Below are 11,459 nucleotides of genomic sequence, written 5' to 3' on the forward strand. Positions count from 1 at the left end.
GGAAACGACTCGATGACACATAACAACAACAACAACAACATGTTTTTATTTATTTATTAGACATCTCAGTTGATATTCCATCAATTCCTGGAGTCTTGCCTTTTTTTAATGCCTTAAATGCAGCTTGGACTGCTTCCTTCAATACCATTCGGTTTTGATAATTTACTACTTTTAGAAATATTTGAACATTTGGTACAGAGATTCTGTGTATTCTTTCCATCTTCTTTTGATATTTCTTGTGTCATTCAATATTTTGTTCTTAGAATTTTTTCAGTATTTGCTCAGCGTACATGTTGGATAGCCTTGTAGAAAGTATACAACCTTGGTTCACACCTTTCCTTATTTCTTATCATGCAGTGTCCTCTTGTTCTGTTTAAACCACAGCTTCTTGGTCTATATATAGGTTTTATGTGAGCATAATTAAGTGTTCTGGGAGTCTTTGCAATGTCGTTTATAATTTTTTATGATATGCAAAGTCAATAGCTGCATTTATATAATCAATAAAAAAAGGTAACATATTTCTATTCTTTCTTTCAGCCAAGCTCTATCTGACATAATCAATGATATCTGTCATGGCATGGTCTTCTTTCCGTATAATTCAAGATTTTGCTTATAAAATCTTTCAGTGTTGAATTTGTTCAGTTGCCAAACATGTTCTTTCTTTTTGGTTTTCTAATTCTAGCTCCTTGCACATTTCATTACAGTACTTTTCTTTGTCTTATGTAACTGCCCTTTGATATCTGTTCAGTTCTCTTTCCTTCTTCTTGTTTTGGCTTCTTTTTGTGCCAGTGCCAGTTTCAGAGTCTCCTCTGACATTATGTTGGCCTTTCCCCCTCTGCCCTTTGTAGTGACCCTTATCTTTATTCATGAATGATGTCCTTGATGTTATTCCACAAGTTGTCTAGTCTTCAGTGTTTAATGAATTAAATCTTAAGATGGTTTAAAATTCAGTTGGAATACACTCAATGTCATGTGGATTTTTAAAAATTTTCCTCAACTTCAATTTAAACATAAATGTAAATAGTTTATAGTTTGTTCTCTACCCTTGGCTTGGTTTTTATAGGTGATACTGAGTTTCTCAAATGCTTCTTTTCACAGAGATAGTCAATAGTCCATCAGGTGAAGTCCATGTATGTCGTTGCTGGGTTTTTAAAAAACTATTTACAATCGGAGTAATGATGGGCAAAGTCCAATGGTTTAATTTATAAAACATAAGAATGATTGTATGAAACACAATGTGAATGAAGAATAGTGTGAAACACAATGTATATAAATTTGTATAAGCAAATTAATTAAAAAATAATGTAAAACAGAAAGTATATGAATGATTGTATGAAACACAATGCAAATGAAATATTGTATAAAACACAATGTATATGAATGAAACACAATGTAAAGAAATTATGACTCATAGCAACCCTATGAGTTCTTAACCCTTCTCTTTCTTGTGTCATCCTTATAATTTCTGACATACTTGAGCCCATTGCTGAGGTTACTGTGTCAATCCATCTCATTAAGAGTCTTCTTCTCATTCATCTACCCTCTTCACCTTTTCAAGTATAATGTTACTTTCCAATGAGTAGCTTCTCAAAAAAAATGCACCTAAGCTGCATAAGATAAAGCTCTGCCATCTTTGCTTCCAAGGATTCCTCTGGTTTCACTTTCTCCAAGAGGTATCTGTTTTGTTTTGCTTTTGTTTTTGTTTTCAGATAATGGGATATTCAGTACTCTTCTCTAACATCACAGCTCAAAGGCATAAATTCTATTCCTGTCATTCTTATTCGTTGTCCAGCCCTCACGTCCGTAGCAAATAATTGACAAGATCATGGCCTGAATCAGGTGTAGTTTAGTCTTCAAACTGTCATCACTGCTCCTCAGCAACTTGTAGTGGTCTCTAACAGATTTTCCCAATGCATCTCTTGACTTCTGGTACCCAGGGTTCTGATGTGGATCTGAGTAAGTCGAAGTCACTGACAACTTCAATCTTTTCTCCATCTATCATGATGTTGCCTAACAGACCAATGGTGAGAATTTTTGTTGTCTTCTTGTTGAGATATTATCCACACTGAAGTTGTAGTCTTTGATCGGCAGAAAGTGCTTCACGTCCACCTCATTTTCAAGAAGTAAAGTTATGTCATCTGTATATCCCAGATTGTTATTCTTCTTCTTCGAGTCCAACTTCTCATATTTGTTCAGCATGCAGATTTAATAGGAATGGACAAAGGATAGAACCCTGAATCACACAATTTTTAAATTTTAAACCATTTAATATTTCCTTGCTTTGTTAAGGCAACAGTTTCTAAGTCTAGGTACATGTTTCACATGAGCACAAATATGTGTTCTGAGAGAGGTACCCTAGGTTCAGTGTTACATATTACAATAAAGAAAGAAAAATGTACAAGAGATAAGACTTATTTTATTTCCTCTTACATTGCTTGATTGCTAGGATCACTTTAATGGATGAAAAGGGAACACTGAGATTATAAAACTTGCTCCTTATACCAAGTGACTTTAGAAGCAGTCTCAAGAGTAGATTTGATGTATTGAAGACAAGATGATTTGTATCATGACACAATGGACATTGTACATAAAAAAAAATGAAAGGTCATCTAAAAGATAGAAGAGATAAACCCAAAAGGAAAAAACATGGTCAGAATATTTCGACCGGAAAGAACAGAAGAAGAAAAAAACCCTTTTCAATCTTTTATATACAATACAGAAAAATTTTATCTGTTAAATACTGAAAGACAAGATAAAGCAAAAGAAGATCAAAGAATGCACAGTTATTGTACAAAAAGAATTGATTGGACACTAAGCTGCAGGAGAAAAGGTGAAGGGAAGCGAAGCTCTGTGCCAAGATTAAGCATTCTCTTTTGCTTATGGTGCGATAGCTGAGGTATCCCTGAGATTATAGATCCCTCCATCTGGGTTTCCTTGCCTCTGAGGCGGGATCATCCCTGTGGCCAAACAGGAAAAGAGACTCTATTATACAGAACTTTAAGAAGAGAAAAGAATTTTTGCAGCCCTCTGTGTGTGTGAAAGAGAGAGGACTGACTTGAACACAAGCTGCTTGAGCTGGCAGCCCTGATCTCTAATCTCATGCCACTCCAGAGACAAAGGAGATATTATTGAGCTCCAGGACAAAAGGTGCATGAGAAACTGCTTGAGTAGAGCACCTTGTCTTACACCATTCAGCCTTTCTATATATTAAGGAGGCCTCTAGAGTTGGTGTCAGAGGACTACTTCAAGGTGAGACTCCTCCAGGGCTGCAATACCCAAAAGAGAGAACCTCAAGTACTTTAGGAAAGGAAAATTTTCCAAGAAAGGACTTACCGTAGAGTGAGTACCTCACCCATGGACTGAATATTTTAACTTGGCAACTAATTAGTAACATTATAAAGGGAAGAACCACCAAAAACTAATGAGGACACAACAGAAATGACCTAATACTTATCAATAAAAACTTTACATAATGTCAAGAATCCAGCAAGCAGCTTCAAACACTGTGAAAAACCCAAATAAGCCTTCTGTAAAAAAAAAAAGAATATAAGAGATTTCATGAATAAATACCCCAGTGTCAAGAAGGCAGATGATATATATTGATAAGTAGACATTTGAACAGCTATGAATGAATATTCAAAAGATAGAAGAAACAATGGAAGCCACAAATAATAGGAATAAACTAAAGGTAGAGAATCAGGAAAAATATATTGGTGAAAAGTTATTTGAATAGTTTACAGGAAAAAGGTGCAAATGATGGAAGAAACAATGGAACCCACTAAGAAAGCAAAAACTCCAAAGACAAGGAGCTAGAAGAAATATACTGATGAGGAGGAACTTGCATAGATCCAGAATAAAATGTAAACAATGGAAGAAAGAATTGAAACTGTAGATAAAGAGGTACAAGAACTTAAAAAAAAAACCATCACAAGATAGAGAGGGCACTGCCAACACAGCACTAGAAAGAACAGAAAGGCATGAAAATGCAATCCAGAACATTAAGACTGAAAATGGTAGAAGTGTCCAATATGCTAGAAAAAGAAAAATGTAGAATAGAAGAGATGGAGCAGAGAGTCAATGAGCTAAAAAACAAGAACCTAAATGGAAACATACTAGAAGAAAAGTCAGAGATGAGACAGAAAGAAAGTGAAGAAAATAGTAGAATCCTGTGGGATAACATCAAAACGAATAATATACATTTGATTGTAATTCCAGAATATGAAAGGGATAGAGAAATCTCTGAGAACATTGTGGAAGGAGTACTAGAGAAAACTTCCTAGGTATTATGAAGAACAAGGAAATCCATAATCAAGAAGCTCAGTGAATACCAAGTAGAAAAGACCCCAAAAGGAAAACATGAAGATATATCATAGCCAATTCTCCAAAATAAAAGATAAGGATAGAATACAGAAAGCAACATGAGAAAAATAAAGAGTCACCCACAAAAGAAAAGCAAATAGATTAAGTTCTAATTTTTCATCAGAAACCATGAAAGCAAGAAGACAATGAGAGGGTGTGTACTGAAAGCTGAGAGAAAACAATTGCCATTTGAGGATCCTGTATCCAGGAAATCTCTGAAGGAAATATGAAGGAGAAATCACATCCTTTGCAGAAAAGAAACAACTTAGGGAATTTGTGAAAACAAGACCAAATCTAAAATAATTTTTAAAAATATTTTTTGTTTTTGTTGTTTGTTTTTTAAAATTACTTTTTCTTATTAATTTAAAGGAAAATTTACAGAGACTTTGGGTGTCCATTCATTCATTGTTGCACTTTTCTCCCCTCCCAGTCCTCCCCACCAGTACACTCCCCTCTTGGAAAAGTTAAAGAAAAATTCTTTCATTGTTTTACAATCCCTCCCCCCAGGTCCACTCCACTAGGAAGCCTTCGTCCTGGACTTCTGTCATGGCAAAAATTCCTAATCACACATCCCTTTTAAACAGTTTTCTCCCTCATCTGTTTCAATGTAGTATACATTATTGAACCCATTTTTCTCAGTCACCCTCCCCAACCCCAATGTCAGTCCTGTTTTACAACAGTGGCACCATGCAGTATTTGTCCTTTTGTTACTGAGATACTTCACTCAGCATAATGTCCTCCAGGGTCACCCAATTTGAATAGTACTGCATGAGTTCCTTGTTTTTCAATGCAGCATAGTATTCCATTGTGTAAATATACCACAGCTTCTCTATCCATTTGTTTGTTGATGGGCATTTAGGTTGTTTCCAACTCCTTGCTATTGTGAACAAAGGTGCAATAAACACGGGTGTGCATATATCTACTTGGGTGTCATTTATGGTCTCTTTGGGGTATATTCCCAGTAGTGGAATTGCTGGGTCAAATGGTATCTCTATTTGCAACTTTTTAAGAAACCGCCACCATTTTACACTCCCACCAACAGTGAATAAGTGTTCCAGTTTCTCAACAACTTTGCCAGCATTTGTTGCTTGCTGTTCTGTTAAATTTTGTTATGTTTACTGGGGTGAGATGATATCTCATAGCTGTTTTAAAATCTACAGGAAATTTTAAGGTAAGTCTTTCACACAAAGACACAAAAAGAAAATGAATGGACCATAGTAAAAAGAAACAACAGAAAAAAGAAACAGCAAAATGACAATAATAAAAACTTGCCTTTCAATAATCATACTTAATTTGAATGGACTGAATGCTCATTATTGTTGTTGTTATTATGTACTGTCGAGTCACCTGTGAATCATAGGGACCCTATGTACAAAAGCCCTAAACTCTGCTCTAACCTGTGCCAATCTTATTGTCTCCAATACGCCTATTCCCATTACCCCAGAGACCGAATCAATCCATCACATTGAGAGTCTTCCTCTCCTGCAGTGTCCCTCCACCCTCCCAAGCATGACATCCCTCTCTAAGGACTGATCCTGCCTTGCAACACATTGGTTTTTTTTTAAAAAAATTATTTTAATAATTTTAATGAACATTTACAGAGATTTTGGATTTCCATTCATTCATTGTTGCAACATGTTTAAAGTATGTCAGATGAAGTTTCAGAATCCTTGTCTCCAGGGAGCAGCCTGGCTTCACCCTCTCCAGGATGAGCTTGTTTGTTCTCCTAGCAGTCCATGGTATATTCAGTACTTTTCTCCAGCACCACAGCTCCAAGGCATCAACTCTCCTTCTATCATTCCTAGTCATTGTCCAGTTCTCTGATGCATAGCAAGTAATTGGAAAGAGCATGGCCTGTATCAGGTGCACCTTAGTCTCCAGACTGACATGTTTGCTGTTCAGTACTTTGGCGAGGTCTCTGAAAACAGACTTTCCCAATGCAATTAATCTTTTTATTTCCTAGATGCTAGTACCAAGAGTGTTGATGATAGAGCCAAGCAAACTGGAACTGTCAACAATCTCAGTTTCTCCATCATTTATCATGATGCTGCCAATTGGCCCAGTCGTGAGAATCTTTGTTTTCTAGTTGTTGAGCTTCAATCCATATTGAAGGCTGCAGTCCTTGACCTTTTGTAGCAAGCGCTTCAGGTCCTCCTCAGTTTCAGCAAGCAGGGTTGTGTCATCTGTATAATGCGGATTGTTGATGAGTCTACCTCCAATCCTGATGCCACACTTCTCCTCATAGAGCCAAGCCTCTCAGATAAACTGTTCCACATATGGATTGAAAAGTATGGAGCTAGGACCCATCCTTGATGCACACCCTTCCCAGTTTTGAACCAAGCACTGTTTCCTTGCTCTGATGACTGCCTCCTGCTCCAACTATAGGTTTCACATAAGCACATTCAATTGTTCTGGAATTCCCATTCTTCTCAGAGTCCACCACAGTTTGTTGTGATTCACAAAGTCAAACAACTTTGCACAGTCAATGGAACATAGATATTCTTCTGGTACTCTCTGCTTTCAGCCAAGGGCCATCTAACATTACCTACAATATTCCTATTACCATGACCCCTCCTAAACCCAGCCTGCACTTCTTGCAGTTCTCTGTTGATGTGCTGTTGCAGTCAATTTGGGAAAATTTCAGCAGACTCTTGCTTGCATGTGATATTAATGATATTGTTTGATAATTTCCACACTCCGTCAGATCACCTGTCTGGAATGGGAAGAAATATAGATATCTTTCAGTCAGTTGGCCAGGTGGTTTTCCTCCAGATTTCTTGGCACACTTGGTGAGCACATCCAGGGCAATGTCTGTTTGTTGAAATATGTCAATTGGTATGCCATCATTTGCTGGGGTCTTGTTTTTACCAATTCTTTCAGAGCAGCTTGAAGTTCTTCCTTCATCACCACAGGCTCTTACTCATATGTTGTTTTATGGAATTCTTTTGTGTCCACCAATTTCTTTTGGTACAATGACTCTGTATACTCTTTCCATCTTCTTTTAATGTATCCTGGATCATTTAAAATTCTACCCAAAGCATCCTTAAGTATTGCAACTTGAGGTTTGAATTAGTTCTTCAGTCCTTCAGCTTAAGAAATACTGAGCAAGTTTGACCCTTTTGATTTTCTGACTCCAGCTCCTCGCATATTTCATTGTAATACTTTACTTTGTCTTCCTGCTCTGCCCTCTGGAATCTTCTGTTCTACTCCTTAATATCTTGATTTTTTCATGCTGCATAGGCTTCTTGGTGCTCTAGTGCAGTATTTAGAGTTTCTTCTGACATCCATCTTGGTCTTTTCTTCCTCCTCTGTCTTTGTAATGACCTTTTGCATTCTTTCTGGATGATGTACTTGATATCCTCCCATAGTTCATGTAATCTTCGCTCATTAATGTCCAAGGCTTCAAACCTGTTCCTGAGATGGTTTTGAAATTCAGGTCAAATTTTAGTTCTTGTGGACTTGAGAAAAGACTAGCAGAATGAGTAGAAAAGCAAATCCCATCAATATATTTTCTACAAGAGACATCTAATAAATTAGGAGAGAGACTCAAAGAGCAATATCTCTCATGATCACAGACACAAAAATCTTTAACACAATCCTAGCCAATAGAATAAAAAAGCACATCCAAAAAATAAGTCATCATGACCAAGCAATCAATATACTTTACCACATTAACAAATCAAATAACAAGAACCAATCTGAAGAAGATAAAATTGATGAATGGGACCTTCTAAAGATTAAATCTCTGTGCTTATCAAACACTTTTCTCAACCTGTGTGAAAAGAAAACCTACCAGCCGGAACCCAGCCAGCGCAGCCGGAACCCAGCCAGCGCAGCCCGAGTGCTGAAATTTGAACCACACAGAGGACAGCTGAGTCCCAGCCAAAAGACACCAGCCAAGCCACTGTGGAACCCACTGACCAGGAGCAAGTAGGGAGCAACCACCTACCACCTTGTGATTCCTGAGAACAACCAACTGCCCCCAGCCTTCACAAGACCCCAGATGAGCAGTCGCCTGCCTGCCTCAGCATAACCCCAGAGGAGTGACTGCAGGCGACAGTGTGACCCCAGAGGAACGAAAGCCTGCCACCACGTGATCCCCCTGTGGCCCCCTGCCGTGTGACCCCACTCCACGGCATGCCAGTGCATAAATCCCTGGCTGCATAAACCCCTGGCAGCACCCAAGCCCTGCCCCCTGCCTCCCTGTGGTAGTGTCCCAACCCCATGCTCTCCCAACCCCCCAACCCCGTGCTTCCTCCGCCCTCCACCCCGCAGCTCCACAACCATATGCCTTCACTACAGCCCTGCGACCCCAGTGGTGCCCAAGGGCCACTAGAGAGTCCTTCAGGCCACACAGAGACCAACCAACACGATGAGCCAAGGACAGTAGCATTTAGAATAAGAACTTTCCTTGCAGCAGTTCCTTTTGGAGCTACAGGACTGCAAAGTCACACCTCCGATCCAGTCATTGACCCGAGCCACCAGCCAAGCTGCTGTGGGACTAATCTGGCAGGAGAAAGGCCAGTAGGATCCTGACTGGGTTTTCTGGGGTACTGCAGATTACCTGGGAGAGCACCCAAGGGCGTGCCCACTGGTGGGGAACGTGGCGGAGCTCTCTTGGGCCATGCTGACTGCCCAAGAACAAGCCAGCCAGTGGTAATCTGTCTGAACTTTTCTGGACTCTGCAGACCAGCCAGAAGCTAGTGGGTGGCGGGGAATTTGACTCTGACTTTTTGGGTACCGTTAGACCCAGAACCTTGCTTCAACAGGGGCTTCTGCATGAGGGCAAAAGCCACAGAGTGAAAACCACTGGGTGGGAAACACAGAGTGAGAATTCGAGTAGGGACCCCAAGTGTGAGCAAAGCCAGACAGCTCAAGGTCCGAGTGAGGTCCCCCAAGTGTTTGACCTGCCCTTGTGATCACCCCAAACCTGTGCCTGCCTCACCGAATTTGGCTCCACACCAGTGCCTACACATCCGGCCAATCTTTATCTTTAATCGGGAGAACCTTGACCTGTCTTACCAACAAGAGGTTGCCCTCACAGTCTCTGAAGTTCAGAGAAACACACAAGTGGGGTAGCTACCCAACTTTTATCTAGAGCATTGTTTACAGATCAATAACATATCAAGGTCTTGAAGAAAGCAAGTTATCCCACGCAATACACAAGAGCAAAGCAAGATGTCACCCCCAAAGGGTGATACAGTATTGGTGGATTTCCTGAAGCTAGAAAGTCTGATGGAACTTTCTGACAGAATTTAAAAAAAGAATGATTGAGTATGTTCAATGGATAAAAGACAAACTTGATGAATTAGAGGATACTATAAGTAAAAACCAGGAGGATCTCAAAAAACAATGTAGAACAATGCAGAGAAAACAAATGAGGCATTAGCGGCACTGGAAAAAACAAGAATCTACTAACCAAAATATAAGGTCCAATGTTTCAGAGACTGTCAACATATGGAAGGACACATGAGCAGAGTTGAAGAGATGGAAAACAGAACAGTGAAATAGAATCATCACCACTGATCTGCTAGAGCAAAAATCAGACTCAAAAAAGAAAGAAAAAGAAGAAAACCTAAGAATATTGTGGGACACCATCAAGAAAAATAAAATGTGCATCATCGGAATCCAAAAAAAGGAAGAAGCAAGTAAAGGCACTGAAAAAGTTGTGGAAGAATTACTAGAGGAAACCTTCCAAGGCATAATGAAGAATGGGAGAAGATATATATTAAAGAAGCTCAGCAAACACCATATAGACTAGACCCCAAAAGAAAAACATCTAGGTATATCATAGTTAAATTTACCAGAACCAAAGATAAGGAGAGAATCATGAAAGCAGTAAGAAAGAAACAAAGAATAACCTATAAGGGAGAATAGATAAGATTAAATGCTGATTACTCAGCAGAAACCATGCAAGCAAGAAGAGAGTGGAAGGACATATATCAAACACTCAAAGAATACAACTGACAACCAAGAATACTGTACCCAGCAAAATTACCCATCAAATATGAAGGAGAGATCAAGATATTCCCAGATGAGCAGAACCTAAGAGAGTTTGTAAAAACAAGACCAGCATTGCAGGAAAGACTCAAAGATGTCATTTTTACAGACATATCACAGAAAGGTGCATGGTCCAAAGTAACTAGCAACAACACCAAAAATAACTTAACACAAAGGTAGCAATAAAACCTTGCATCTCAATAATTACACTGAATGTAAATGGTTTAAATTCACCGTTGAAGAGAAAAAGAATAGCAGATTGGATAAAAACCCAAAACCCATCAATATGTTGTCTACAAGAGACACACCTGAAAAATGAAGATAAAGAAAGACTAAAAGTAAAAGGGTAGGGAAAAATATACCAAGCAAACGACAACCAGAAAAAAGCAGGAGCAGCAATATTAATCTCTGATGAAATAAAAGTCAAGATAAAAACTATCAAAAAGAACAAGGAAGGTCACTACATAATGCTTAAAGGGTCAATAGAACAAGAGGACATAACAATAATAAATATCTATGCACCAAATGAAAGACCTGCAAAATACATAAAACAAACATTAACAAAACTGAAAAAGGAAATATGCAACACTACTCTTGTATTTGGAGACTTCAATACACCCTTCTCAAGAAAAGATAGAACTACCAGAAAAAAACTCAACAGAGATATTGAAGAATTAAACCACACAATAAACCAACTTGACCTCAGAGACATTTAAAGGATAATACACCCCCCGCCCCCACCAAAAGCACAGTACACCTTCTTCTCCAATGTGCATGGAATGTTCCCCAGAGTAGATCACATTCTAGGCCACAAGGCAGGCATCAAGAAATTAGAAAACATATAAATAGTACAAAGCATCTTTTCAGACAATAATGCTACAAAATTAGAAATTAATAATAAGAAGATAGAGGAGAAAAAACCGTACAGTTGGAAGCTAAACAACACCTTGATTGAACATAACTGGGTACTAGAAGAAATAAAAAAATGAAATTAAAAAAGTTTCTTGACTTCCAAAACAATATTGAATAAAAGAGGTGATAGTGGGCATCCTTGCCTAGTTCCTGTTCTTAAAGGGAATGCCTTTAACCTCTCTCCATTA

Source organism: Elephantulus edwardii, unplaced genomic scaffold (assembly GCF_000299155.1).
Source record: "Elephantulus edwardii isolate Elephantulus edwardi_28Jun2011 unplaced genomic scaffold, EleEdw1.0 scaffold00172, whole genome shotgun sequence".
NCBI lineage: Eukaryota > Metazoa > Chordata > Mammalia > Macroscelidea > Macroscelididae > Elephantulus > Elephantulus edwardii.